Source organism: Myotis brandtii, unplaced genomic scaffold, assembly GCF_000412655.1.
Source record: "Myotis brandtii unplaced genomic scaffold, ASM41265v1 scaffold179, whole genome shotgun sequence".
Classification (NCBI taxonomy): Eukaryota; Metazoa; Chordata; class Mammalia; order Chiroptera; family Vespertilionidae; genus Myotis; species Myotis brandtii.
Window position 1 is genome coordinate 7,710,102 of NW_005356635.1, and position 7,553 is coordinate 7,717,654.

Here is a 7,553-nt window from a genome sequence, read left to right on the forward strand (position 1 = left end):
AGTTGTGGTTTTGCCACAGTAGGTTTCTAAGCCATAATTTGTAAACCATATTGATTATCTCACAACTCTAAAACCCACCCAATCTTTGCTCAGCTTGCTCTCAGCCAGCATTTCTGTTGGCCTAGGTTGCTTGCACAGTGGGTAAGCTAGGCCTCATACCTTTTGGTTTTACTGGTTATTGTCCAATGTCAGGCCATGATTACCACAACTGTTGATTTAAAATTATCAACAGGAACCAGAACACTAAAAGCTGTACCATTAAATCCTCTAAATTCTAAACATATACATTTTTGCCCCCTTTGTTTAGCACCATCTCATTTCCTCATGATAATTAAGGTCAATTTTCCCCAGAGTACAGAATATTTTATGTGCCTGCTGCTTTACCAGCAAGAGAAGCCTAAAATGACCAGGTGGCAGGCATAGTTTATATTTAATGGATCCCTTTCTGCATGCATCTTTTGAAAAAAATCATCCCCACTCTGGTAACCTGGACTTCTACTCTAATATTGCCTAAAATTTTAGGGGCAGGAAGCACATGTTACCCAAGATGGGAGTAATGGCGAGAAGGGCCACTGCTACTTCTGCTCTTTGGTTCTCAGATCATTGCATTCTTACTGTCCGGGATGCAACACTAGTTGAAAGTATATCTCATATTTTGAAAAAATAGTTTCCCTAACTTGCAGATATTTCAGCTGAGATTTCTAAAAGACCATCATGCTGGTCTTTTGACCATATGATTGAATCAATGGGTGTTTGTTCATTTTCCCATTCCCCACCATCCATCTAAGGCTATTTCCCTGGGAATCTCATGCTATTAGATTAGACTCTGAATTCTCAGATATAATGCTAGGAAGTAAGGGAAGGAAAACACATTTGTCATGGCAAGGAGGAAACACTGCTTCTTCCTAAGGGAAGAGTCCAATGTAATCAATTTGCTACCAAGTGGCTGCTTGATCTCTACAGGGATGGTACTATATGATTGGATGCTTAGCACTATGTTAATCCCTGTTGCTTATGGATTAGATCTTCATCAGTAGCTACATTAGCCTTGGTGAGAGAAAGTACAGGATGTAGGGCTGATGGACAAGCCTCCTTTCTTGTCACTATCACTCCACTGTTCTTGAGCCCATTGAACAAGCACTAGAGTGATCAAGGACTAAGGCTGGCTGGTGTTTACTATCCAAATAATTTTATTTCCCTGGTTTTTAAGTTCTTCCTTTGTTGTGGATACTTTCTAAGACATAAATATCTACAGACTTTGTGGTAGGTTCTACCACATGGCTCTTTCCCAGAACCCCTTATTTCCTGTATTCAAATTTAATCTGTCTAGTTCACTGACCAAAAAACCAAGCCATCTTCCACTCCTCAGGGATGTCTCTATATATTCTTATGTCAGGCCATTTCTCTCTCCCAAAAGAGTTAAAGGTCAAGAGTATAATGCTAGGAGAATTTGCCCTCAACATTGTACATTAGGAAAATCCATGTGTGGGCTTGTAGTCAGTAGATATTAATTTCTAGCTTTTATGAATATTTTGAGCTTACTCATCTGTAAATCAGGCCTGTATTTTTATCTTCTGTCAATTGGTGATAGAGGACCCTCCCTACCATAATGGGTGAGCCTGAAGGAAAGGAATTAGAACTACACAGATAAGTGGCAAACGATATAGCTCACCTGTTCATGGAACTTATGCTCCATAGACCTGCTGGGGTCTGACCCCAAATGAACCATTTCTATTTCATAATAAATTGCCACTATGCTTGCTTGACTTTTTGACTTGTTGAATCTGAAAATACACAGCTCATAATTGGAAGTTTCATTTATATAATCACTTGATGTTCATGATCAGGCTCTCTTTATTCATTGCTATAGATCTCTATAGGTCAAGATCCAGTAATTGTCCTGCTTAACTATATATCACAGGAGATAACATCTACTCTGCTTCTGTACTCTCTCTAGACTGTTATTCTGGAATTCTATTATCTCCATTGATGCTAGAGAACCCAGTTACATAACAGATGTTTCATGTAATTTTCCATTGTTAATTCTATTCTGGGAAAACAATCTCAGGCTGAACTTCACAGTGATGCCTCCTCACTGGAAGGTTTCTTATTGCTTTAGTGACAGGAATAACTTCTAAGAGTTATCTTGGAACAAAGTCACCTGATAGATTCACTGAACTTACAGAATAAATCTTTCCTAACAAAATCAACCCTTTCCTCAATATTAAGTCTATGCATAATTGACACCTCCACCTATTTATAGTAGACTAGAGGCCTACTGTAAGTCATGCATGGGTGGCGATTTCTCAGCCCAGCCTGCCTGCACCCTCTCTCAATCTGGGACCCCTTGGGGGATATCTGACTGCCAGTTTAGGCCTGATGCCTCAGGGATCCCTGCAGAATTGGGCCTAAAACTGGCAGTCAGACATCCCTCTCGCAATCCAGGACCACTGGCTCCTAACCACTTGCCTGCCTGCCTGCTTCATTGCCCCAAACCACTCACCTGCCTGCCTGATAGCCCCTAACCACTCACCTGCCTGCCTCATCACCCCTAACTGCTCACCTGCCTGCCTTATTGCTCCTAACCGCCTTTGCCTCAGCCCCCGTCGCCACAGCTTCATCTGGAAGGACGTCTGGAATGATATCCGGAAGGTCGTTAGGCTGCCCAGTCTAATTAGCATATTACGCTTTTATTATTATAGATTATTATCTTTTCAAATTTCAAGGAAACATTTTAACAAATGATTAGGACCAACTTCAGCTGTCTTTGCCAGGAATTTAAATCCTGAGTCCAGTTGATCTTAGCAATACTTTTTTTGGATGTGTCTGTAGAGCAAAGACAACAAAAGCAACAATAAAACAAATTGAACTACATGAAACTAAAAAGTTATTGCACAGCAAAGAAAACTATCAACAAAATAAAAAGACAACCTACTGAATAGGAGAAGAAAGTTGCAAATGATATATCTAAAAAGAGATTAATATCCACAATATATAAAGAACTCACACAACATTTGAAAAAAATCAATCCAATTAAAAAAAATTAGCAGTGGACATGAGTACACATTTATCCAAAGAGGACATACTGATGGCCAACAAACACAAGAAAAGATGCTCAACATTATTAATCATTAAGGAAATACAAATCAATTCCACAATGAGATATCACCACACCTGTCAGAATGGCTATCATCAAAAAATCACCAAAAAAGTATTGGTGAGGATGTAGAGAAAAGGAAACCCACATGAGCTGTTGGTGGGAATGAAGACTGGTGCAGCCACTATGAAAAATAGTATGGAGTTTCCTCAAAAAAATAAAAATGAAACTGCCTTATGACCCAGAAATTCCACTTCTGGGTATTTACCAAAAAATCCAAAATACTAATTCAAAAAGATATATGCCCACCAATATTCATTGAAGCATTATTTTCAACTAGAGGCCTGGTGCACAAAATTTGTGCACTCAGGGGAGGTCCCTCAGCCTGGCCTGCGCCCTCTCACAGTCCAGGAGCCCTCAGGAGATGTCTGACTGATGGCTGGGAGCAGGACTAAGCCGTCACTCATACATCCTTAGTACTGCTGCAGAGGCGGGAGAGGCTCCCGCCACCACTACTGCACTTGCCAGCCATGAGCTGGCTTCTGGCTGAGCAGTGCTCTTCCTGTGGGAGCACACTGACCACCAGGGTGAAGCTCCTGTATTAAGCGTCTGCTCCCTGGTGGTCAGTTCATGTCATAGTGACCGGTCATTTCACTGCCGGGCTACAACTGGCTCTCTGACATCCCCTGAGGATTCCCTGATTGCGAGAGGGTGCAGGCCAGGCTAAGGGACCCCAACGGTGCATGATTGGAGCTGGGGAGGGATGCAGGAGGTTGGCCAGCCAGGGAGGAACTGCAGGAGGGCTCCAGGGCATGTCCAGCCCATCTTGCTCAGTTCCGATCGGCTGGACCCCAGCAGCAAGCTAACCTACTGGTTGGAGCATCTGCCCCTGGTGGTCATTGCAGGTCATAGCGAGCAGTTGAGCAGCCTTAGTGTATCATTAGCGTATTACGCTTTGATTGGTTGAATTGACGACTGAACGATCGGACACTTAGCTTATTAGGCTTTTATTATATAGGATAGCCAAGCTATAGAAGCAACCTATGAAATCTTGCCATTTGAGACAACTAGAGGGTGTTATGCTAAGCGAAATAAGTCAAATGGAGAAAGATAAATAGCATATGATTTCATTTACATGTGCAATCTAAAATAAATAAATCAATAAATGAACAAATGATAAATTGATGTTCACCAGAAGCGAGGCGGATTGGGTTTGGATGAAAAAGGTGAAAGGGATTAAAAAGTACAAATTCCCAGTTATAAAAATAGTCAAGGGGTTGTAAAGTATAGCATAGGGAGTATAGATAATAATATGTATGGTGTCAGAGGGGTACTGGACTTACTGGTGTGATCACTTCCTAAGGTATAAAAATGTTTAATTACTATGTTTTATACCTGAAACTAACATAATATTGTAGGACAATTGTAATTTAAAAATAAATTATTTTAAATCAATAAATTTTGAGTCAAGAAATGTTGCCTTCATGTCAATAAACTCAAATAAATAAAAATCTAAAGCCATAGAGTCTTTCCTCTCTGGTAGAGTCTTCAATATCTATTCCTAGACTTTGTTTCCTGATAGTTTCCATTGCATACTAACCAATTCCTGCTGCTCTTTCAGTGAATAATGCATCTCTAATAGAAAATATAGTACTTTCCCACTCAGGCTGTTCTGTATTTTAACCTCAGTAACTTGGCCATTGTTGTTCGGAAAATATGCCATTCCCAAAGGCTCCTCTCTAGTTGAGCCTGGAAAATATTTACTGCAGGCGTTGTGGGGGAAGCAAGACACTCTCTATGGTCACACAGAAATGGTTCCTACCATCTCTGCTCCCAGAAGGCTGCTTAGCTTCCTACAGTAAGAAAGACTTCTGTCTTGGATGCACCAAGACAACTTTCCTACTTCCTACCTTCTTGACACTCTCCTTACCCTCCTCTGATCCGTATTAGGGATCCAGACCCAAGGCCCAAGTTTGCAATCAGGAGAATATGTAGGCCTAAGCAGGGAGAGGGATCATAATTGGTGGTCTGACCCTCATCTCAAAGTAAATTACAGGGATTCAGCCCTTTCCTTTCCCATTAAGGGAGTCAGTCCTGTTGGATGCCCCTGTAGTGACACCAAAATCTGCCACACTACAGTGAATGGACAGAGCTCCTCTGTGCTCCTCAATCCATGCCAGAGAAGTATGTGTCCATGTATTCCTGTGCATGGAATAAAAGGGTAATATGCTAATTATACCACAAGACCTTCCGGAGATCTTCCAGATGTCCTTCCGGACAAAGCCATGGGCTTAGCTGGCCTTCAAACCACCCCCAAAAGGCCCTCAGGCCCTTGCCCAGGCTGGCTACACCCCCCAGTGGGGACCCTCACCCCGATGGGGGCGTGGCCAGCCTGCAAACCACCCCAGGCCCCTCACCCAGGCCAGTACTGCCCCCAGTGGGGACCCCCACCCCCATGGGGGTGTGACTGGCCTGAAAACTGCTCCAGGCCCCTTGCCCAGGCTTGTCCCACTCCCCAAGGGGACCACCACCCTGATCTGGGACCCCCTCCAGGGCAGACCCCCACCCATGCACCAGACCTCTATCTATACTAATAAAAAGGTAATATGCTAATTAGACCAGGAGACCTTCTGGATGTCCTTCTGAACAAAGCCACAATGGTGGGGCTGAGGTGGAAGTGGTTAGGGGCAATCAGGCCAGGAGGGAGAGCAGTTGGGGTGAGCAGGCTGGCAGAGGGGGGCAGTTGGGGGTGAGCAGGCCTGCAGGGGGGGGCCAGTTGGGGCTGAGCAGGCCAGCAGAGGGGCCAACAGGGGGGGCAGTTGGAGTCGAGCAGGCCAGCAGGGGGAGCAGTAGGGGCCAAGCAGTCTGGCAGGGGGGGGCAGTTGAGGGCAAGCAGGCCGGCAGGCAGAGTGGTTAGGGGTGATCAGGCAGGTGAGCGGTTAGGAGCCAGCAGTCCTGGACTGTGAGAGGGATGTCCCGAGGCATCCCAGATTGGAGAAGGTACAGGCTGGGCTGAGGGACACCCCCCTCATGCACAAATTTCGTGCACCAGGCCACTAGTATATTAATAGAAACAATGCTCTATCTTGAAATAAACTTGTAAGTTTATGTTGTTACTCACGTTATCACTATTATCCTATTATATAAGTAGGAATGTATTTAAAGGAAAACTTTACATATTAGTATCTTTAATGATACATTTCTTTCTGCTTTTTGAACAAGGGGATCCAACTTTTCATTTTGCACTGATCCCTGCAAATTATGACTGAGAACTTCTTGATAAAATTCAAAGAGCCAGAGACAGAGGAAGGAACTGAGGAAGAAAGGAAAAGAAAGGGACAGAGGAGGGGGGTGGGGAGAGAGAGAATTAACTTGAACATTAATGCTTAACATAATTATAAAAATATTCATCATATATGAAGATATTTTGTGATGCATGTGATAAAGTTAATTGCAATGTCATAGTAAATTATCTATACTAATAATAGAGGAATATGCAAATTGTCCTGGATGCCTTCACAGTAACAGTAACGACCGAAAAGCAGGCTGTGTGGGGTGACAAGGCCGGCAGGAGGGTTAGTGAGGGACTACCAAACGACTGAACAGCAGGTTGTGTGGGGCGACCATGCTGGTGAGGGGGGGCAATTAGGGGCAATCAGGCCCGAAGGCAGAAGAGGTTAGGGGTGATCAGGCTGGCAAGGGGGGCAGTTGGGGGCAATTAGGCAGACAGGCAGGTGAGCAGTTAGGAGCCAGTCCTTAGGATCGGACCTAAACTGGCAGTTGGACATCCTCTAAAGGGTCCCGGATTGGAGAGGGTGCAGGCTGGGCTGAGGGGGGACCCCCCCCCCGTGCATGAATTTCATGCACTGGGCCTCTAGTTGATAATAACAGTGATGGTCACTCTGTGGCCTTTGAGAGTAATTCTGTTAAATACCAAAGGTGATCTGTTCCATTTATATTCAACTGAGGCTTGATTTTGATGCCATTTTCCTGAAACTTTTATAAACTGCTTAACTTTCCAGAGGTTGGAGCTAAATATAGTTGTCTTGGAAGCAATTGAAACAAAATGCTCACTAACAAATGTAATGCTCTGCATTGCATGAGGGCTATGAAGAAAAGCTTTATTTATGCCAGAATGTAGTTAGAAGAAAAGTGAAAGTTAATTGCCTTGCCTTTTTAAAAATGGAAACAAGGCAAGAGTAATCAATTTTCATTGGACAGTTTCTTTCTGTAGGTATTAATAATAGGTGTACCATAGGAGAAGGGCACAGCAAGTGGGTGAACAGCTTAACTGAAGGAGGTGTACTGCAACTGACAAAGTGGCCCATTGGACAGTGTTACTACAGAATAGCAGTCCTGAAGAACAGCAGTCCAAGAGAGGGAGGATGGTTGGTAGTGGAGAGGAATATATATATCTCTATATCTATATCTATATCTATATCTATATCTATATCTA